The sequence below is a fragment of the Scyliorhinus torazame genome, chromosome 5 (assembly GCF_047496885.1).
Source record: "Scyliorhinus torazame isolate Kashiwa2021f chromosome 5, sScyTor2.1, whole genome shotgun sequence".
Taxonomy (NCBI): domain Eukaryota; kingdom Metazoa; phylum Chordata; class Chondrichthyes; order Carcharhiniformes; family Scyliorhinidae; genus Scyliorhinus; species Scyliorhinus torazame.
The window spans coordinates 169017318-169041642 of NC_092711.1; the positions used below are offsets into that span (position 1 = coordinate 169017318).

At 45.6% G+C, this 24325-nt stretch overlaps 1 long non-coding RNA gene across 1 annotated transcript; it reads left to right on the top strand.

The window, feature by feature from the left end:
* The first annotated feature begins 10467 nt into the window (after window positions 1-10467).
* LOC140420565 (uncharacterized) lies at window positions 10468-18554 on the top strand. The gene is made up of 3 exons (XR_011946448.1): window positions 10468-10567; window positions 12983-16744; window positions 18167-18554. It is a non-coding gene; the product is annotated as an uncharacterized lncRNA (long non-coding RNA).
* Window positions 18555-24325: the final 5771 nt, after the last annotated feature.

A 24325-nucleotide genomic window follows, 5' to 3' on the forward strand; every position in this document is an offset into this window, starting at 1 on the left:
TGTGCACCTGGCAACAACAAAGATGACAGAAATATCGAGCAATGTGCGGAGGACTCCATGTGAAGGGTAGTTGATGAGCTACAGGTAAGGTGTAGATACGGAACATCTGTGAAGCCGCATGCCCCAAAGGCCGTATAATACACACCCTGTCACCTTCGAAAGTATGAACACTGAATTCTGCTGAACACAAACTTTGATGAAAACAAGTGTCCCCTGACCAGGTGCATCCTGTGTATGTAACTGACCCATTGCTCCACAACCACAGGAGCGAGTGACCAAACTCAAAATAGCAACCAAAAGAGGAAGAGGCCCTCTTTGTGCATCACTACCTGAGACACCATGACCAATATGTCATCACAAATGTAAAGAGCTGATTGGAACAATGTAACCTGTTGTTGAAAACTCACCACTATTCTTAGAAGTCCCCCTATACCAAAAAGGGCCGACATTCTAAATAGTGAACAGGGATTCGGTGGGTGCTATTCAGGTCAAACTATATTTTCAAGTTATCCCCCGGTATAACCCATACCTTCACTGAAGATTTCATTTACTTACCACTTAGTAGTATCGATCCTGGGTCCCGCATTGTAAAGTAAGTAAAGTAGACTTTGGAATAACCACTATTTCAGATTAAAACTTTTAAGTTATTTTATGATTATATATTTTTTCTTTTAAAAGATGCAATCACTGTCTTTACAGAAAAGTAAAAAGATCTTGCTTCTGGATCCTTCTGGTTGGTTGAAGGGACCTTCAGGCCCAACTTGACAATCAATCTTTTCAAAATCTGGTCTTCTTTAGATGTATTCGCTGGTTAGCTCGGTTGAACAAAGAACAAAGAACAAAGAAATGTACAGCACAGGAACAGGCCCTTCGGCCCTCCAAGCCCGTGCCGACCATGCTGCCCGACTAAACTACAATCTTCTACACTTCCTGGGTCCATATCCTTCTATTCCCATCCTATTCATATAATTGTCAAGATGCCCCTTAAATGTCCCTATCGTCCCTTCTTCCACTACCTCCTCCGGTAGCGAGTTCCAGGCACCCACTACCCTCTGCGTAAAAAACTTGCCTCGTACATCTACTCTAAACCTTGCCCCTCTCACCTTAAACCTATGCCCCCTAGTAATTGACCCCTCTACCCTGGGGAAAAGCCTCTGACTATCCACTCTGTCTATGCCCCTCATAATTTTGTATACCTCTATCAGGTCTCCCCTCAACCTCCTGCGTTCCAGTGAGAACAAACCGAGTTTATTCAACCGCTCCTCATAGCTAATGCCCTCCATACCAGGCAACATTCTGGTAAATCTCTTCTGCACCCTCTCTAAAGCCTCCACATCCTTCTGGTAGTGTGGCGACCAGAATTGAACACTATACTCCAAGTGTGGCCTAACTAAGGTTCTTTCCAGCTGCAACATGACTTGCCAATTCTTATACTCAATGCCCCGGCCAATGAAGGCAAGCATGCCGTATGCCTTCTTGACTACCTTCTCCACCTGTGTTGCCCCTTTCAATGACCTGTGGACCTGTACTCCTAGATCTCTTTGACTTTCAATACTCTTGAGGGTTCTACCATTCACTGTATATTCCCTACCTGCATTAGACCTTCCAAAATGCATTACCTCACATTTGTCCGAATTAAACTCCATCTGCCATCTCTCCGCCCAAGTCTCCAGACAATCTAAATCCTGCTGTATCCTCCGACAGTCCTCATCGCTAACCGCAATTCCACCAACCTTTGTGTCGTCTGCAAACTTACTAATCAGACCAGTTACATTTTCCTCCAAATCATTTATATATACTACAAAGAGCAACAGTCCCAGCACTGATCCCTGTGGAACACCACTGGTCACAGCCCTCCAATTAGAAAAGCATCCCTCCATTGGTTGCTATGTCCTATCTTTCCCACGTACCGAGCTGTGAGAGCTGACTCTGCTGGCTGTCTCTGAGCTGACTCTGCCTCCTCTTTAAATTCTAGTCTTCCTTAGATGTATTAGCTGTTTTAGCTCGGCTACCTTGCTTTGTCCCATGACCGAGCTGACTGTAAGCTGACTCTGCTTGCTTCTCTTGTCCCTTCTCTCTCTCTCCCTCCCTCTGGTTCTTGTAGTTCCTGCTCTGGTCTCTGGGTTTATATATTTTTCAAACAGTTATTAAGTTTTTATGTCTTTATTGTAAAGTAACTTTTATTTCACTTGGATTGTAAAAGGTACCTTTAATCTGAATTTTTCTAACTCACGACTAAGTATTCATTTTGGGCATGACCTCAGCCCTCAGATCTGATTACATCGTCTTTTGTGATGTTCAAAGTTCCTTTGTGATGTTCAAAGTTCCTTCGTGATATTCAAAATGCTTTGATTTCAAGAGGGGTGTGAATCTTGGTCCCTGTCATTTCTATAGTTTTATTTTCCAATTGTGTCCCCATAATTTTCATAATTTTCACTTTGATTTTAGCTTTAAATTATGTTTCTCGTAGACTGATAGTCTCCAATTTTCTTTAATTTACCTGATATTAGCAACATTTCACACGGTATTGTCACCAAATTCAACTGAATCTCATCCTTTCCTTTCCAGCTGCTTACTAAGATAGTTAATTTCAATGAAGGTGTGAAACATTGCTTTTAGCTGTATGCTAAAAATCCACTTGGTTATAACTTGAAAGGTTTACATTTATCACCTAACTCAAGTGAAACCCTCATCCATGCTTTTCCAGATGCTTACAAAAATCCTGTCTGTTTGCTAAGTCTGTTTGGAAGAAGGAATCTGCATTTTATAATCCTGCTCTTTGCAGCTGCTATTAACCATTCGTGGGGTCTTTCCCTGCATCCTCTCATGTTTCTTAAATCAGGTATTGTCAGACTTCCATGTTTCAAATGACACATCTTTCCACATTATCAATTACAAACCTAATGTGTAAGGACCTGATTGGAGAAATGTGATCTGAATGTGTAAATAGGGGAATCGATTGGCTACATGTAAATGAGTACACAAACTAATTCCACTTTTTGAAACTGTATATTAAACCAGCGTAAGCCCTGGCTCGAACGGGAAGATGTTTCCACGGGTTCTGGGACTCTTCTCCCAGAGCTCTGTAACAATACATTGCTTCTCTTGCTCACCAGAAAGGTCTATTCGTGAATATTTTCACCCAACAGATTTCCAGTCATAACGTCGTTGTGGCACAGAAGGACAACTCGAGTTGATGTCGACCAATTCTGTCAGTCTGGAGTGGGTCCCATTCTGTAACCCTGCAGCATCCATCCAATTTCAGTTAGAAATTATTGATCAGCTCTGCTTGAGGTCCCTCACTGGCAGCAAGTTCAAGATCGTGATCAATCACAGCCCCCTGTATCTTAACCATCTGAAACAATCCTGTACATTAAACACAATTTTAGTCCAGTTACATATTTCCGTTAGGCTGGCAGCCTGCACAAATATTTTCAGATGTCTGTGTCCTGGACAGGAAGCAGTGAGCATGGATCTGTCAATCAGCCTGAATCAGCACCTTCAGGAGAATTGGGAGGGTGAATACTAGACACAGCAGAGTGAGAATGCAGGGAGAGTGTGTGGGATGGAGATTTACACCTTTTGGGGAATGAGAGAGGAAAGAATATTCCAGAGAAACTAGAATTGTCTGTTCTGAATTTCTAGCATGTACTGACAGTGATGACATTTGTAAATTCCATTACAGGATATTAGAAGAGGAAGAATTCCAGACAGCAATCTCAAACCAAACCTCACGTCTCCATCTGACTGAGTCACTCAATTCACCGGGACTTGAATATCATCGGCCTTTGAATCGAGAAGGATAAAGGTTTATCTTCTTTCTGCTTCAGAAGGTTTTAATCATAAGCGTGACTGGACCATGGAGAAACGGTGGCAATGTGGGGACTGCGGGAAGGGATTCAGATTCCCATCTGCACTGGAAACTCATCGGCGCAGTCACACTGGAGAGAGGCCTTTCACCTGCTCCACATGTGGGAAGGGATTTGCGCTGTTATCCAACCTGCACACACACCAGTCAGTCCACGTCAGGGAGAAGCCATTCACCTGCTCCATGTGTGGGAAGGGATTTGCTCTGTTATCCAACCTACACAGGCACCAGCCAGTCCACGACACGGAGAGGCTATTCACCTGCTCCACGTGTGGAAAGGAGTTCAGTTATTCATCCCAACTGCTGACACACCAACAAATTCACACTGAGGAGAGACCGTTTAGCTGCTCTCACTGCACAAAGAGATTTCGAACCTGAGCCTATTTGCTGACGCACCAGCGAATTCACACTGGGGAGAGGCCATTCACCTGCTCTGATTGTGGGACAGGATTCACTCGGTTATCCAACCTGCAGGCACATCAGCGAGTTCACACTGGGGAGAGGCCATTCACCTGCTCTCAGTGTGGGACAGCATTCACTCAGTTATCCCACCTACAGGTACACCAACAAATTCACACCGGGGAGAGGCCGTTCCCCTGCACTGTGTGTGGAAAGGAATTCACTAAGTTACCCAATCTGCAGGCACACCAGCGAGTTCACACTGGGAAGAGACCATTCACCTGCTCGGTCTGTGGGAAGGGATTCGCTCAGTTAGCCACGTTGCAGGCACTCCAGTGTCTTCATACCGGGGAGAGGCCATTAAGCTGCACCGTGTGTGAGAAAGGATTCACTCGGTCAACATACCTGGTGAGGCACCAGCAAGTTCACGAGTGATGACAGGGGATGGCTTCTGCTGTAAGCACAACTGCGCCTATACTTCCTCAGGAAACTAAGGAAATTCGGCACGTCCACATTGACTCTTACCAACTTTAACAGATGTACTATAGAAAGCATCTTATCTGATTGCATCACAGCCTTGCCTGGCAACTGCTCGGTCCAAGACTGCAAGAAATTTCAGAGAGTCGTGAACACCGCCCAGTCCATCACACAAACCCGCCTCCCATCCATTGACTGTCAACACCTCCCGCTGCCTTGGGAATCCTTCTAAATTTCTGTCTCGACGTGTATATACAAGTTTTGTAAATGTTATGTTGTTTTTTGCATTTGTGACTCGGGCTGGTATGGATGGGTTCTTCCCTGAGGTTGAGGACAGATGTGAGAGGTACAGGAGGGGGCCTGTCAATCGTGTTCACATGTTTTGGGTGTGCCCGAAGTTGGGGGATTCTGGCCATTGATTTCCGAGGTGGGGCTTTCTGGTGTTTCGGATCAGCCAGAGCTGCTGGAGGGGAAGTGGGTCTTCACCACTATGATTGCACGGCGGCGAATCTCACTGGGTTGGAGGTCGGTCGCCCCACCGAAGGTATCGGCATGGTTGGGGGATTTGGCGGAATTTCTGCAGTTGGGGAAGGGTTCTCCGAGGGTGAAGAGGGTTCTGCGTAAGACGGAGGGTCTTTCTGTCTCTATTTAAGGATGTTTGTCGCCCGGTGGGGGGGGGGGGGGGGGGGGGGGGGCTGGTCAGTTGTGAAAGGGATGTTGGGGTAGTTTAGGGAGGAAAAGGGGGAAAATGAGAAACTGTTTGAAAGCCAACGGTATTTGGTTGTTGTTTGTATAATTGATTGTATTTGGTATAAAATACATACATTAAAAACACGAACTAAAAGTCTAATGATCTTCTCCATTGTTGGTGAAAAAACCCATCTGGTTTACTAATGCCCTTTCGGGAAGGAAATCTGCCTCCTTCCCTGGTCTGGACTACATGTGACTCCAGATCCACAACAATGTGGTTGACTCTGAAATGGCCCAGCCACAAAGCTGTAAGAATCTGCAAGGATGTTTATTCCATAGAATGGAATTCTACAGTACAGAAGGGGACCAATCGGCCCATCGAGACTGCACCAACCATACCCAGAGCAGCTACCTCAGTCTATTCCCCCGCCATATCCCCATAACCTCACTTAACCTGTATATCTTTGGACTATGGGAGGACTCCAGAGCGATGGAGGAAACCCATGCAAACACGGGGAGAATGTGCAAACACCACACAGACAGTCACCCAAGGCTGGAATTGAATCCGGGTTCCTGGCACTGCGAGGCAGGAGTGTTATTAAGAATGAAACCGGACTATTTGCATGTCAAACATCAAAAGCAGCAATCAACAGACAGAGCTAAACAATCCAACAACCAATGGATCAGATCTGAGCTCTGCAGTCCTGCAAGTAACTTTGAGCCACACAAATGGCAGGCAATGACCACCTCCCTCATGAGAATCTAATCACCCCATTTACCCCACTATCAACATCTTGGGGGTTACCATTGACCAGAAACTGAACTGGACTAGCCATATAAATACTGTGGCTACAAGGATGGGTCAGAGGCTGGGAATCCTGTTGTGAGTCACTCACCTCCGAACTCCTGAAAGCCTATCCATTATCCAGAGGTCAGGAGTGTGATGGATCACTCTCCAGTTACCTGGATGAGTGCATCTCCAAAATTAGAGAATCACACACACTTAATGTGTCAAAAATAAAATCTCATCTCTCTCTCTGGCTCCTTTGCCAATTACATTGGAGGGACTCACTTTCTGATAAAAGAGTCTGTCAGGGATGGCGCAGTGGTTAGCACCGCTGCCTCATGGCGCTGAGGCCCCGGGTTCAATCCCAGCCCCAGGTCACTGACCGTGTGGAGTTTGCACATTCTCCCCGTGTCTGCGTGGGTCTCACCCCCACAACCCAAAGATGTGCAGGATTGATGGATTGGCTCTCCTAAATTGCCCCTTAATTGGATAAAACATAATTCGCTACTCTAAGTTTATTTTTAATAAGAGCCTGTCAACCCCTCTCACCCACTTTCCCGAAAGTGCATCAATCTAATCATGAAAAGTCCGAAAAATCAAAATTTTTATAATAAATATTAATTAATGAAACAAACAAGATGATAAAGACAGAATGACTTGAGGGTCAAAGACAGCCAGAGTAAAAGGATGTTCACAATGTTCAGGATCCAAATTGTTTCTCTTTGTACCCTGTTCCCATGACTCCTTGCTTTGGACATGAGAGCTGAACCCTGTGGGTCACGATACCATAACCCCCCCATCCCCACACATCGTCCCAAACCTCATGCCCTGATTGGTAGAGCCCCATTTCCAGTCCATCCTCCAGCACCTTCCTGTCTCTCTGTTGGTGAGGTGCCCATGGTAATGTGATAGGAGGATGTATTCGATCAATGATCAATAGGGAGTGTGTGGGGAACAGCGATTTATAGTTTGAGAGGGAAAAGTATGTTCTCTGATGACTAGAATTGTCAGTTCTGGATTTCTACCCTTTACTTACAGCGATGTCCTTTGTAATCACCTTTCCCAGGCGATGAGCAGAGAGGCTTTGCAGACAGGAAACACAAATCAAACATCCTTATTCTGAGCTGTGTCAGAGAAGGAATCATGGAATTTACAGTGCAGAAGGAGGCCATTTGGCCCATCGAGTCTGCACTGGCTCTTGGAAGGAGACCCTACTTAAGCCCATGCCTCCACCCTACCCCCGTAACCCAGTAACCCCAGCTAATCTTTTTTGGACACTAAGGGCAATTTATCACGACCAATCCACCTAACCTGCACATCTTTGTACTGTGGGAGGAAACTGGAGCACCCGATGGAAACCCACGCAGACACGGGGAGAACGTGCAGGCTCCACACTGACAGTGACCCAAGCCGGGAATTGAACCTGGAGCTGTGAAGTGACTGTGCTAACCACTGTGCTACCGTCCTTTTAGATTGGACACTAGACCAGTCAGTAACAAAAATAAGTAATGAAATTGAGTTCAGACAGAGATCTGCATGAACTGACACCACTTTGTTCACAGATTAACAGAGTAATCACTGTGCTTGAATCAATGTTATTCACTTTTGGAATTGAATGAAGGGTCAGATTAACTATATCACCGCCAGTATCAGATAGGTCTGTTTAATACAGAACAGGGTTAAACCCAGTGTCCAATATTAGAGGTCTCTGTGGCTGTTGGATGCCTGGTTTCACTGTACAGCTGACAAGCCCACAGCTTCAATGAACTGGTCTACCCAGGGTTTGTTTCTAAACCCTCATCACAACATATTACCTGGTTAGCTATTTATATATGGTCATCATGGTCAGACAGATAACACAAAGCTCAACCAGAAACTATGGTTCTTCTTTCTACTGATTCCAGCTCCTACAGGGAGTGACGGCATATCCAGTCCTCCGCTCTGTTACTGGGCTGTCATTGACATGGGCAATAGAGAGACAGAAGTTGCCTTAGGCTTAATGGGAAGTTGAAACTTGTAGCTCTAAATCAACTGTTTAAGATTTCTGAAAAGATAAGTAACTTTAAATAAATTCTAAACCCAGTGAACAAATTAAAGAGTCATCAGGCAAAAACTTCAGGTTTTATATCTTTTACTGCAAAAAACTAGAAGCAATAATGGATAAACACTATTTTTATTAGGAATGTATCCCTTAAACAATAAATAGACTTTGCCCTTTTACTTTAAATTTTTTTTTTAGAGTACCCAATTTATTTTTTCCAATTAAGGGGCAATTTAGCATTACCAGTTCACATACCCTGCACATCTTTGGGTTGTGGGGGTGAAACCCACGCAAACACAGGGAGAATGTGCAAACTCCATACGGAGCCGGGAACGAACCTGGGACCTCGGCGCCGTGAGGCAGCAGCACTAACCACTGTGCCACCGGGCTGCCACTTTGCCCCTTTACTTTAATATGGTAATGCCGACATTGGACTGGGGTGAGCACAGTATGAAGTCTTACAACACCAGGTTAAAGTCCAACAGGTTTGTTTCGAATCACTAGCTTTCGGACCACAGCTCCTTCCTCCGGTGAATGAAGAGGTGGGTTCCAGAAACATATACATAGAGAAAGTCAATGATACAAGACGTTACTTTTGAATGCGAGTCTTTGCAGGTAATTAATCTTTACAGGTCCAGACTGAGTGACTGGAGAGAGGGATAATCACAGGTTAAAGAGGTGTGAATTGTCTCAAGCCAGGACAATTGGTAGAATTCTGCAAGCCCAGGTCAGAGGTACCAGGTTCGATCCTGGATCTGGGTCACTGTCCATGCAGAGTTTGCACATTCTCCCCGTGTTTGCATGGGTTTCGCCCCCACAACCCAAAGATATGCAGGCCATGCTAAATTACCCTTTAATTGAAAAATATGAATTGGGTACTTTAAATTTTTTTTTAAACCACGGCAATGAAGTTACAAGTCGCATCATTCTGGCGCCTGTTAGGGTACACTGAACGAGAATTCAGAATGTTCAATTCACCTAACAGCACGTCTTTCAGGCATTCCAGAACAAGAGGTTCTTAGGATAAGAACTTTAGGATAAGGATAAGTCTTAGGATAAGATGGCCGGCATGGTAGCACAGTGGTTAGCACAGTTGCTTCAGATCTCCAGGGTCCCAGGTTCGATTCCGGCTTGGGTCACTGGCTGTGTGGAGTCTGCATGTTCTCCCTGTGTCTTCGTAGGTTTTGTACGGGTGCTCCAGTTTCCTCCCACAGTCCAAAGATGTGCAGGTTAGGTGGATTGGCCATGATAAAAGGTAGATTGGCCATGATAAATTCCCCTTAGTGTCCAAAAAGGTTAGGTGCGTTGATTGGGTTACGGGGTTGGGGTGGAGGCGTGGGCTGGGCTGGGGTGCTCTTTCCAGGGGCTGGTGCCGATTCGATGGGCTGAATGTCCTCCTTCTGCACTGTAAATTCTATGATTCCACCGGGTGCTTCAGTTTCCTCCTACAAGCCCCGAAAGACATGCTGTTAGATAATTTGGACATTCTGAATTCTCCGTGTGTGGTCGAAAAGGAAGTTGGGCTTTTCAGAGTAACTTCATTGCAGTGTTAATGTAAGCCTATTTGTGACAATAAAGATTATTTTAAAAAAGAGGGAGGAAAATCTGAAGAGTTGAGGAGAAGCTGCTTCTCCCAAAGGGCTGTGAATCTGTGGAATTCACTACCCCAGAGTGTGGTGGAGCTGGGACAGTGAGTACATTTAGGAAGGAGTTAGACAGATTTTTCATCGGGTTGAATGGCCTAATTCTGCTCCTATATTTTATGACCTTATGAAAGGGGGAGACATTGATTTGCTCCCAGATGTTGCCCAGAGGAGGAAGTTTTAGTCTGAAACACATTGTCCAACCTCCACATTGTGACATTACAAAGGAGTACGTCCTCTTAATCAATAAGTCTGCTCCGAGGTGACGTCACTGCCCAGCGCGCAGAGGCGGGAGTCCCGCCCCCACCCATTGTTCCCCTTCCCCCACATATCCTCGAGACAAGGTTTCCAGGCAACCGGCTGACAGTTCCGGCCGTCGATGATCCACCCGTCCTCTAACCCGGGACTGCGCATGTCTAAGGGAAGGGGACGCTGCGCATGTGAAGTGGAGCTCACTTCCGCTGACCTTACTGCTGAGGTGTTGACCAATAGGAAGATTGGAGGACCGGAAAGATTCTGCTCCTCCACCAATCAGAGCTCCCCCATTGTCTCAATGCGGAAGCTGGACATGGAGGTTTCTGCCGTGCAAAGCTGTTGTTCCGCCAACCCTGGGTGAGCTTGAGCTGCACACAGACTGAACCTTCCTCCTGTCTGCAACATCTGTGAGTAAAACACTTTCTTTTCTTCCTCTTACCATTTATTGTCTCATTCTGACCTTCAATTGGTCACTTGCAGCAACTGAAGGGAAAGGAAGTGAATCCAGGGAGGGTGCAGACTCTGGAGAGCGTGGCGGTCTCTCTCTCTCTGGCTGTCTGAAAGACATTGACATCCTTTGCTCCCTCGGCTTGACACATTTATTTGTCTGGCAAAAATGATGGTCTGTTTCCTAATGTTCACAATTAAAGGGCTGGTTTCCCCAGGAGATGGCTGACATTAAAGGGAACAGTAAACAGGACAATCAAACCCAACCAATTACTTCCCTGTCGGAATACTCCACCAACAGCAAAGTGATGGAAGGAGTCATTAACAGCGTTATCAAGTGGTACTTGCTCAGCAAAACCCGCTCACAGATGCTCAGCTTGGGTCCAACCAGGGTCACTCAGCTCCTGACCTCATTACAGCCTTGGTTCAAATATGGACAAAAGAGCTGAATGCCAGAGGTGAGGTGAGAGTGACTGCCCTTGGTATCAAGGCAGCATTTGACCGACTATGGCATCAAAGAGCCCCACCTAAACTGAAGTTAATGGGAATCGGGGAAAACTCTCCAGTGGTTGGAGTCATACCTGGCACAAAGGAAGATGGTTGTGGTGGTTGGAGGTCAATCATCTCTGCTCCAGGTGTTCCTCAGGGCACACTCCTAGGCCCAACCATCTTTAGCTGCTTCATCAATGACCTCCCTTTCATCATAAGATGAGAAGTGGGTTTGTGGATGACTGCACAATGTTCAGCACCATTCGTGACTCCTCAGATAATGAAGCAGTCCATGTCCAAATGCAGCATGTCCTGCACAGTGTCCAGATGTTGGCTGATAAGTGGCAAGTTCCATTTGTGCTGCACCAAGTGCCAGACAATGACCATCTCCTTCAGTGGTATTAGCATCGCTGAATCCTCCACAACCAACATCCTGAGGGTTACCATTGATTAGAAACTGAACTGGACTAGCCATATTAATATGGTCACCACCAGGGCAGGCCAAAGACTACAGCGAGTTACGCACCTCCTGACCCCCAAAGCCAGTCCACCATATACCAGGCACATGTCAGGCGTGTAATAGAATAATCACCACTTGCCTGGTTGAGTGCAGCTCCAACAACACTCAAGATGCTGCTCTACACCATCCAGAACAAAGCAGCCTGCTTGACTGCTCCCCATTCCGAACCACCAACGAACAGTGGCAGCCATGTATACCATCTACAATGTGAACTGCAGTAACTCACCAAGGTTCCTCCGACAGCACCTTCCAAACCCATGACCACTACTATCTAGAAGGACAAGAGCAGCAGATAACTGGGAACCCCACTACCTGGAGGTTCACCTCCAAGTCACTCACCAGACAGACTTGGAAATATATCACCCTTCCTTCATTGTTGCTGGGGCGACATCCTGGAACTCCTTCCCTGACAGCACAGGGGATGTACCTACAACTCAAGGACTGCAGCGGTTCAAGAAGGCAACTCATCACCACCTTCTGAAGGGCAACTGGGGATGGGCAATAAATGTTGGCCTCATCATCGACATCCACACCCCGTAAATGAATTTTAAATTTTTTTATATCGGACAGAGATATATCTAGTGTTATATGGAATGTATTATATATATTATTGATGGTTCTGTAACAAAATACATGTATTATTATTTCTAGTTTTGTAATATAGTACTGTACCTACATTATATATTTCCAGTCATACAGTCATTGCAGCACTGACAGAATCCATTTGGTAGCTCAAGTCAATGCTGACTCTCTGTACAGCAATCCAGTCAGTCCCATTCCCCTTCGATATCCCTGTTCCCCTGAAAGCTTATTTTCTTCATATTTTATTTTGAATTATTGATCATCTCGACTTCCACAATCCTTGTGGGCAGTGGGTTCCTGATCATGCCCACTCCATGACTAAATCAAATTCTTCCTCAGAATCACCCCATCTCTAATCAGTAAATATACTTAAATGGAGAGTCTCTACTCTTGTACAGGTTGTTTGTGAGTTTAGATTTGTTGATCAGCACCAATCAGCACCTTCATAACAATTGGGAGGGGAAGGAAGTGAATCCAGTCTGTATATTGCACACATTTATCATCCAGTAACAGAGACATATATCTGTCTGGCAGCCTCTGTGTCCAGGACAGGAAGCAGTGAGCTTGGAGAGATCGATCAGCCTGAATCAGTGCCTTCAGGAGAATTGGGAGGGTGAATATTAGATACAGCAGAGTGAGACTGGAGGGAGAGTGTGTGGAATCGAGATTTAGAGCATTTGAGGGAAAGAGAGAGAGCTAACAATGTTTGATAGAAACTAGAATTGTCTGTTCTGAATTTCTATCCTGTACTGACAGTGATGATTTTTGTAAAATCTTTTTGCAGGAAGTTAGAACGAGAGGAGTTTGAGGTGGATATCTCAAACTAAATATCCCGTCAAGAACTGGGAACCAAATATCATCGACCTTTGAATCTAGAAGGAGAAATGTTTGTCTATTCTGTCTGCTTCAAGAGATTTTAAACATCAGTTTGTTTGGAAAAGCACTGAGACACACACAAACCCACGTGAGATTGTTCCAGTGCACTGACTGTGGAAAGAGCTTTAACCAGTTACACAGCCTGAAAAAATACTATACCATTCACAGCAGGGAGAGACTGTATAGGTGTTATGTGTGCGGACGAGACTTCGACTGATCGTCCAGCGTGGTGAGACGCAAGATCACCCGGACCATGGAGAAACCATGGAAATGTGAGGACTGTGGGAAGGGATTCAAAGGCCCGTACGGGCTGGAAAGGCATCAACGCAGTCACACTGGAGAGAGGCCATTCACCTGCTCTGTGTGTGCGAAGGGATTCACAGCCCCATGCAGGTTGGAAAGGCATCAACGCAGTCACACTGGAGAGAAGCCTTTCACCTGCTCTCAGTGTGAAAAGGGATTCACTGACATTGGTAACTTGCGGAGACACGAACGAGTTCACACTGGAGAGAAGCCATTCACCTGCTCTGACTGTGTGAAGGAATTCATTCAGTTATCCCACCTGCAGAGACACCAGAGAGTTCACACCGGGGAGAGGCCATTCACCTGCACTGTATGTGAGAAGGAATTCACTCGGTTATGCCACCTGCAGACACATCAACGTGTTCACACCGGGGAGAGGCCATTCATCTGCACTGTGTGTGATATGGGATTCACTCAGTTTTCCAACCTGCAGGCACACCAGCGACTTCACACCGGGGAGAAGCCCTTCATCTGCACTGTGTGTGATAAGGGATTTGCTCAATTATCCGGCCTGCGTAGCCACAATGTCACTCACACCAAGAGCAGGCCCTTTAAATGCTCTGTCTGCAGGAGGGGTTTCAAAAGCTCACAGCTACTGATGTCCCACCAGCGCATTCACACTGAGGAGAGACCGTTCAGCTGCTCTCACTGCGCAAAGAGCTTTAGAACCTCATCCAACCTGATGAAACACGAGCAAGGTCACACCGGGCAGAGCCCGTTCACCTCTCCGACTGGGAAAAGATTCACTCGGTCATCACTTGCTGAGCCACAATGTCACTCACACCAATGAGAGACCCTTTAAATGCTCTGACTGTGGGAGTGGGTTTCAAAAAGCTCTCCGGTACTGATGGAACACCAGCGCATTCACTGTACAAAGAGGTTTAGAACATCATCCACATTGCGGAGACACCAGCGAGTTCACACTGGAAAGAAGCCATTCACCTGCTCTCACTGTGGGGAGGGATTCACTCAGTCGTCCAACATGCTGAGACACCAAAGGGTTCACAAGTGATGTTGGGTTAGATTCTGCTGTTTTTCCTGCTGTTAACCACATCCAGGACTGAACCTGGAGTGGGTGGAGGGGTTTGTCTCCTCGTCAACTCCTGGTGCTCGGATGTGGCGACCCTGGCGAAGTACTGCTGCCTGGACCTGGAATACCCGACTGTGAAGTGCCGTCCATACTGCCTTCCACGGAGTTCACTTCTGCCATCATCATGGCGGTCTACATCCCACCCCAGGCGGAAGTGAAGTGGATTGGATTGGATTTGTTTATTGTCACGTGTACCGAGGTACAGTGAAAAGTATTTATCTGCGAGCAGCTCGACAGATCATTAAGTACATGGGAAGAAAAGGGAATAAAAGAAAATACATAATAGGGCAACACAAGGTATGCAATGTAATACATAAGCACCGGCATCGGATGAAGCATACAGGGTGTAGTGTTAATGAGGTCAGTCCATAAGAGCGTCATTTAGGAGTCTGGTAACAGCAGGAAAAAAGCTGTTTTAGAGTCTGTTTGTGCGTGTTCTCAGACTTCTGTATCTCCTGCCCGATGGAAGAAGTTGGAAGAGTGAGTAAGCCGGGAGGGAGGGGGCTTTGATTAGAAGAAGGCGCTTGATCAATTGTACACCACTATAAATAACAGTGAAACAGAATACCCGAAGGCCTTGTGCATAGTGGCCGGGGACTTTAACCAGGCCAACCTCAAGAGTGTGCTGGCAAAATTCCACCAACACATCTCCTGTCCCGAAAGGGACCCCAACATCCTTAACATCCTTGACCACTGCGACACAAACATCAAGGGCGCCAGGTCTGAGGCGTTCAACTCAGGCAACCCGGATCTATACAGAAATCTAGATACGACCTCCGCAAAGCCATCAGGGACTCCAAGAGACAATACCAGACTAAGCTAGAGTCACAGACTAATGACGTGGACTCTCTCGTCGGTTGTGGCAGGGCTTAAACAACATAACAGGCTACAAAGTAAAGCTGAGTAGAATCTTCAGCAACAGCGCATCCCTCCCCGACAAACTCAATGCATTCGATGCTTGTTTTGAGCAGGAAACCAACAAACTGTTGTCAACTGTACCAGCAGCCTTGGACACACCCATACCCACCGTCAGCCTCCAAAGTCAGATTGGCCTTCTTGAAAGTGAACCCTCGTAAAGCGATGGGTCCAGACGAGAACCCAGGTCATGAACCCAGATCCTGCGTTGACCCACTGGCTTTGCGGAATCCTCAACCTCTCCCTACTCCGAGGTTCCTACCTGCTTCAAGAAGACCACCATCATACCGGTGCCAAAGAAGAAGCAGTCAACGTGCCTTGACATCGATCATTATGAATTGCTTCGAGATGTTGGAGACATCAACTCCATACTCCCAGCATTCCTTGATCCACTGAAATTCGCACACCGCCACAACCGGTCCACAGCAGCTGCCAACTCCCTGACCCTATACTCACCCCTGGATCATCTCGAAAACAAGCACTCCTACATCAGACTCTTATTGATTGACTACAGCTCCGCCTTCAACACCATAATCCCAGCCAAGCTCATATCAAAACTCCAAAACTTAGGGCTTGGCTCCTCCCTCTGCAACTGGATCCTTGACTTCCTGACCCATAGCCACAATCAGTAAGGATAAACAACACCTCCTTCATGATAGTCCTCAATACCGGGGCCCCACAAGGCTGCGTACTTAGCCCCCTACTACACTCATGATAAACACAAGACTGTGGCAAAATTTGGCTCCCGCTCCATCTACTAGTTTGCTGAAGACACGACCGTAATGAGTCGGATATCAAACAACGATGAGTCAAAGTCCAGGAGGGAGATGGAGAACCTAGTGGCATGGTGTAATGACAACAATTTCTTCGTCAATGTCAGCAAAAGTAAGGAGCTGGTCATTGACTTCAGGAAGCAAAGCATTGTACACACCCCTTTCTGCATTAATGGGGCCGAGGTGGAGATGGTTAGCTTCAAATTCCGAGGTGTGCACATCACCAGCATTCTGTCCTGGTCTACCCACATCGACGCTATGACCAAGAAACATATACTTCCTCAGGAAACTAAGGAAATTCAGCATGCCCACATTGATTGCCACATGGGCAGCACGGTAACACATTGTTGCTTCACAGCGCCAGCGACCCAGGTTCGATTCCCGCTTGGGTCACTGTCTGTGTGGAGTATGCATGTTCTCCCCTTGTCTGCGTGGGTTTCCTCCGGGTGCTCCATTTTCCTCCCACAAGTCCCGAAGGACGTGCTTGTTAGGTGAATTGGACGTTCTGAATTCTCCCTCCGTGAACCCGAACAGGAGCCAGAGTGTGGCGACTAGGGGATTTTCGCAGAAACTTCATTGCAGCGTTAACGTAAGCCTACTTGTGATAATTATAAAGATTATTATCATTGACTTTTACCAATTATTACAGGTGCACCAACTTTTACAGGAGCACCATAGAAAACATCTTATCTGGCTGCATCACAGCTTGTGTTATGGGCCAGAGTTTAGAAAACTCCAAAGTATATCATGGGGTTCACCTGACCTACAATTGTTTATTGATTTTGGTTCCGATGAGCACAAGGGCTGCCTTTCAGGTGTTATTCAACAGAAGCCTCAAGCACTTTTAATCAAAACAAGCTTTATTCGACGAATTTAGTTAACATTTTTATAAACACACACAGTAAGCATTTTTATAAATTACAAAGATAAATACCCCACACAGCTACAGTAATCTATGTATAACCCTTAATAAATTCCCCCCTTTAACTGTTCCAATTTAATAACAAAATCCCATAAACCAGTACCTCCTTTTCAAAGGTGTGGCCCAGCACACAGCACTCAAGACCTGGTTTGGATGCTCTTGTTTCCTTTCCAAAACAGCAGGTTTGAATTCCTTCCAGAAAACAATTATTTCTTTTCAAGTTATCAAGCAGTCTGGAAACAGCTTTTAAAATGAAGATAGAGAGAGAGGCCAAAATACTCCTCTTTCTGAGTACAGCAGCCAAAAATGTGAAAGCGAAAGCAAAAAACACAGAGTCACAAAACAGCCCCAAACCAAAGTGAAAGTAAAACCAACTCCCAGAGCCACAGCCCAGCTCCACCCACACAATGACATCACTGAAGCCATGTGATAAGACAAAAACATTTCTTAAAGGGACTCTCATGACACTTGGTATGGCAACTGCTCAGCCCAAGACTAAGAAACTACAGAGAGTTGTGAACACAGCCCAGTCCCTCACACAAACCCGCCTCCCATCCATTGACTCTGTCAATACCTCCCGCTGCTTTGGGAAAGCGGGCAGCAAAATCAAAGACCCTTCCACCGAGGTTATTCTCTTTTCCAATCTCTTCCTTGGGCAGGTGATACAAAAGTCTGAGAACACGTAATAACAGATTCAAAACAGCTTCTTTCCGCTGTTACCAGACTCCTGAATGACCCGTATGCTTCACCCGATGTCTATGTATTTAAATTGTGTATTTATCATATGTCCCATGTTTTTTCATGCATAAAATGATCTGTCTGTATTGTACACAGAACAATACGTTTCACTGTACCTCGGTGCATGTGAATAAATTTAATCAAATCAAACTTTGTTCATTCTGACACTTGGTGAAGTGGGAGGGTCGGAGGGTTTCTTTCTGCTGGATTGGCCGGTCTCACGACTTTGCTTCCAGTGGGCTGATGCTCTTTGAGCCTGGGGGAGAGCACGTTTCCACTGGAATGATCCACAAAGGCTGAAGTACATTTATTTTATCCTGGATGGTAAATAGTGTTATTCCCCCACTACAGGTGGATCTAAAAGAAACCAGATGGGTTTTTACAACTATCGACAATGCTTTCATGGTCAGCGATGACTTTTAATTCCAGATTTTTAATTAATTCAAATTTCACCATCTGCCGAACCTGGATCCCTATTGCATTACCCTGGGACTCTGGATTGCTAGTCTGGCTATTGTTTCCCGAGATGTATTGTGTGAGAGATGAAGTCACTATAGCCAATAAGTGAGCTGTTTGAGTTGTTTCCTTGACGTCCTGTACTTTCCCACTAACTTACAGACAAAACAGCAGCACCTGTACTGTGTATAAACGTGTGTTATTGTAACTACTCCCAGAGATGCTTCAGTTCGCTGAAGCATTCCCTGCATGTTTGTAATAAAGATTCCTAAACTTTAACCAACTCTGGACTCCGAGTGATATTTGTCCCACAACAACCTGGTGTCAGGAACAGGATCCACTGACGGCTCTGATTAAAGGAAAGTCCCCGTGGAAAGCAGATACCGGGGTGAGTGGACAGCAGATACCGGGGTGAGTATTGTTTGTTTTATACCACCCGTGTTTAGTTCAGTCAGACTGACCACTGGGGACACCTCAGAACTTCAGGGATCTGTTTCTGGTCTGTTTCTTTGACATTCATTCAATGTAATTTCAATAACTGGAACATTTCAGGCAGGAAATTGTCGGTTTTACACCAAGGATGTGTTTGGGGGCGATACTGAAGTCCCCGTGACCAAGAGGGTTTTGTAGCTGCTGAAAAATGAGGGGATAAAGCCATACGGGAGGTGAAACAGAAAGAGTTAGGCAGTTGGACAGAGTTTGGCGTGTGTTCCGAGGTCCCAGATCGGGGTCAGCCAGCATCATCACATCAATGGATCTGCACAGAAAAGGTCCAACCGGATGGCGCTTATAAGGCCCAAGGTGAGGTTAGTGGCACAGGGATTTGAAGAAGCTTTGGGAGATAAAGAGGTCAGAGTGGACTCACCCACAGTGGGAAAGGTAATTTTGAAATTTCTTTGGCCCTTTTCGTGACATTTTCCCGGAACTTTCAGTCAAGAAACATAAAAGCTGCATTTGCGCTGGGGGATCACCTCCAGAGGGCAGTGTTTCTGCAACCTCCCAAGGTGCCAGATGTATGGAAGACTGAAGAAGTTCAATAAGTTTGTCTATGTTTTGAACGATGTTTTGTTCAATGTTTCAGAGTGTATGGCACTTCTCAGTTAGATCAGTTTTGTCCAAGTCGGGTTGTCTCTACCTGAAGGCAGAAGCTGCCGTGCTTTATTGGTACCATGGCAGGAAACTCTCGGGCATCTTTATGATGCATGTTGATGACTGCCTATGTGGTGGTACGAGTGAGTTCCAAAACAATGTTACTGACAGGATCAGAACAACACTTAAGGCTGGAGTCAGGCTTCTAGGACCTTTAAATAAATTGGATTGGAAATCGGGCAGTGTGGGTCTGACGTGACTTTACATCAACAATCTCAGGGAGACAGTATGAACCCTGTCACAGTCAATGGGGTCGGGGCCTCACAGAAAGATGAAGGTGTTTCCAAAGCTGGGACTGAGCTGCTGCAAAGTTGAATTGACGAATGGGGCACACAGGCAAGGCCGGATACAAGTTTTGATGTCTTCGAGCTGAGTTCTGTAATGAAACATCCAGAGGTCGAGGATATTTAACGGGTGAACAAAACATTAAAAAATACAAGATGGAGAAATGTGTGCTGAAATTTCCATCTTTGGGTGAGCTGCAAGATATAAAATGGATTTTTTTAGTGATGCCTCACTCGGATGAGCCTGGCTCAGTGTCTGTACACTGAGTGATGTTTAAAAATCTCTTTCAGCAGAAGAACAGACAAACATTTCTCATTCTAAATTCAAAGGTCGATGATATTCAGCTCCCATGAATCGAGTGACTCTGTCACATCTTGATGTGATGTTTGGTGTGAAATTTCTGTCTGTAACTCCTCCCCTTCTAATATCTTGTAAAAGGAATTTACAAAAGCCATCACTTAGTGCAGGAATGTGAAATTCGATCCTATTGTAAGATCCGGGTTTGGCTCCAATCTGAATTGTAACACTCAAATCAATTACACGTCAGACTGTGTTGTGAAAGTTACCTGCAGCTCCTGACTAGTTGCAGACCATTCCGGGTACAAGAATATTGTCACAGAATTTATTAAGTTAACTGTAATAAGTACAAAATCACAATAATTAACAAAGGCAGTGGATCAGTCCGTTCACTCTGGATCACCAGCTCTCAGCTTCCAGGTGACTGTGGAGCTGTCTCTTGTTCTATTGGCTGAAGTCTATCCTCTTACTTCTTGTTGTGTTGTGCACCGAGCTCCAGAAAATTGTAGCTCATTAACCCTTTCTAGTACCTACCTCTACGCATGGCTGGTAGTATCCTGTGGTTCTGATTGGCCCAAGTAGCCCATGATCAGTCCCTGATTGGTTAAATGGGGTACGATCAATGTCTGATTGGTCTCTGAAGGATATTGGTCACCTTGCTGATGTGTGATGTCACTTTCTCATTGTGGTGTCACTTTCTCATGATTAATATTCGTCAGGCTCATCGTCCTAACTGATACCATAGTACCACTGAATCTCTAGAGTGCAGAAAGAGGCCATTCAGCCCATCAAGTCTGCACCGGCCCTCTGAAAGAGCACTTTATCTAGGCCCACTCCCCCACCCTATCCCCATAACCCCACCTAACCTGCACATCTTGGACTGTTGGAGGAAACTGGAGCACCCAGAAGAAACCCACGCAGACACAGGGACAATGTGTAAACTCCACACAGACATTGACGCAAGGCCAGAATTGAACCCGGGTCCCTGGTGCTGTGAAGAGGTTGTGCTAGCCATTGTGTCACCGTGCTGAGATGATACATCTTCAGGTGTCATGTGTAACTTCTTCGTGATTGTCAATGACTGAAGCAAGTTACTTAAATACAAATAACTGAAAGTCCACAAGATACACAAACTTAAACTAATACAGCAATTCCTACTGAACACAAAATAAATTTGTAACGGTGATCGGTGTGCTACAGTTCATGTAGCAAGATACACGTTACAAAATATCATTTTCTGTTCATAAATTACATGTTCACAAGAAATAAAAGTCACAGAAAAGACATAACTACAACACCATCACAGAAACTGATAAAACCACAATAATGCAGAAAATCTGTTGTACAATTTGAAGGAAAGTGACTCTTTTGCAATAAGTTAAAAAGCAAATACAATTTAAGACAGCATTTCTCTAGCATCGACACGTAGTAATAATAATCGCTTATTGTCACAAGTAGGCTTCAATGAAGTTACTGTGAAAAGCCCCTAGTCGCCACATTCCGGCACCTGTTCGGGGAGGCCGTTACGGGAATTGAACCCGCGCTGCTGGTCTTGTTCTGCATTACAAGCCAGCTGTTTAGTCAAATCCTGCAATAACAGAGATTCTCATTCATCATTAGTCTTGTGGTAAAACCATAAAATTAAACCTACTTTAGCCGAAGACAATATGGCACAAGTCACTTGTCAAGGACGAGTGCACCTGAATACAGAGACTCAGAGTGAGATACCGTATTGAGTGAATTGATTCATACACTTTGATTCTGTGATAACTGAACATAACTAAAACAAAACTATTAAAATGAATAAACATTGACTTACATAATAATCTTTATTGTCACAAGTAGGCTTGCATTAACACTGCAATGAAGTTACTGTGAAAAGCCCCTAGTCGCCATATTCCACCGCCTGTTCCGGTACACAGAGGGAGAATTCAGAATGTCCAAATTACCTACCAGCACGTCTTTCAGGACTTGTGGGAGGAAACCGGAGCACCCGGACGAAACCCATGCAGACACGGGGAGAATGTGCAGTATTGCAGGGGAACTGGCAGCATGGGTTGGTACCTGGGACTTCCATGTTGTGGCCATTTCGGAGACATGGATAGAGCAGGGACAGGAATGGATGTTGCAGGTTCCGGGGTTTAGGTGTTTTAGTAAGCTCAGAGAAGGAGGCAAAAGAGGGGGAGGTGTGGCGCTGCTAGTCAAGAGCAGTATTACGGTGGCGGAGAGGATGCTAGATGGGGACTCTTCTTCCGAGGTAGTATGAGCTGAAGTTAGAAACCAGAAACGAGAGGTCACCCTGTTGGGAGTTTTTTATAGGCCTCCTAATAGTTCTAGGGATGTAGAGGAAAGGATGGCGAAGATGATTCTGGATATGAGCGAAAGTAACAGGGTAGTTATTGTGGGAGACTTTAACTTTCCAAATATTGACTGGAAAAGATATAGTTTGAGTACAATAGATGGGTCATTTTTTGTACAGTGTGTGCAGGAGGGTTTCCTGAAACAATATGTTGACAGGCCAACAAGAGGCGAGGCCACGTTGGATTTGGTTTTGGGTAATGAACCAGGCCAGGTGTTGGATTTGGAGGTAGGAGAGCACTTTGGGGACAGTGACCACAATTCGGTGACGTTTACGTTAATGATGGAAAGGGATAAGTATACACCGCAGGGCAAGAGTTATAGCTGGGGGAAGGGCAATTATGATGCCATTAGACGTGACTTGGGGGGGATAAGGTGGAGAGGTAGGCTGCAAGTGTTGGGCACACTGGATAAGTGGGGCTTGTTCAAGGATCAGCTACTGCGTGTTCTTGATAAGTATGTACCGGTCAGACAGGGAGGAAGGCATCGAGCGAGGGAACCGTGGTTTACCAAGGAAGTGGAATCTCTTGTTAAGAGGAAGAAGGAGGCCTATGTGAAGATGAAGTGTGAAGTTTCGGTTGGGGCGATAGATAGTTACAAGGTAGCGAGGAAGGATCTAAAGAGAGAGCTAAGACGAGCAAGGAGGGGACATGAGAAGTATTTGGCAGGAAGGATCAAGGAAAACCCAAAAGCTTTCTATAGGTATGTCAGGAATAAGCGAATGACTAGGGAAAGAGTAGGACCAGTCAAGGACAGGGATGGGAAATTGTGTGTGGAGTCTGAAGAGATAGGCGAGATACTAAATGAATATTTTTCGTCAGTATTCACTCAGGAAAAAGATAATGTTGTGGAGGAGAATGCTGAGCCCCAGGCTAATAGAATAGATGGCATTGAGGTACGTAGGGAAGAGGTGTTGGCAATTCTGGACAGGCTGAAAATAGATAAGTACCCGGGACCTGATGGGATTTATCCTAGGATTCTCTGGGAGGCCAGGGAAGAGATTGCTGGACCTTTGGCTTTGATTTTTATGTCATCATTGGCTACAGGAATAGTGCCAGAGGACTGGAGGACAGCAAATGTGGTCCCTTTGTTCAAAAAGGGGAGCAGAGACAACCCCGGCAACTATAGACCGGTGAGCCTCACGTCTGTAGTGGGTAAAGTCTTGGAGGGGATTATAAGAGACAAGATTTATAATCATCTAGATAGGAATAATATGATCAGGGATAGTCAGCATGGCTTTGTGAAGGGTAGGTCATGCCTCACAAACCTTATTGAGTTCTTTGAGAAGGTGACTGAACAGGTAGACGAGGGTAGAGCAGTTGATGTGGTGTATATGGATTTCAGTAAAGCGTTTGATAAGGTTCCCCACGGTAGGCTATTGCAAAAAATACGGAGGCTGCGGATTGAGGGTGATTTAGAGATGTGGATCAGAAATTGGCTAGCTGAAAGAAGACAGAGGGTGGTGGTTGATGGGAAATGTTCAGAATGGAGTACAGTCACAAGTGGAGTACCACAAGGATCTGTTCTGGGGCCGTTGCTGTTTGTCATTTTTATCAATGACCTAGAGGAAGGCGCAGAAGGATGGGTGAGTAAATTTGCAGACGATATTAAAGTCGGTGGTGTTGTCGATAGTGTGGAAGGATGTAGCAGGTTACAGAGGGATATAGATAAGCTGCAGAGCTGGGCTGAGAGGTGGCAAATGGAGTTTAATGTAGAGAAGTGTGAGGTGATTCACTTTGGAAGGAATAACAGGAATGCGGAATATTTGGCTAATGGTAAAGTTCTTGAAAGTGTGGATGAGCAGAGGGATCTAGGTGTCCATGTACATAGATCCCGGAAAGTTGCCACCCAGTTTGATAGGGTTGTGAAGAAGGCCTATGGAGTGTTGGCCTTTATTGGTAGAGGGATTGAGTTCCGGAGTCGGGAGGTCATGTTGCAGCTGTACAGAACTCTGGTACGGCCGCA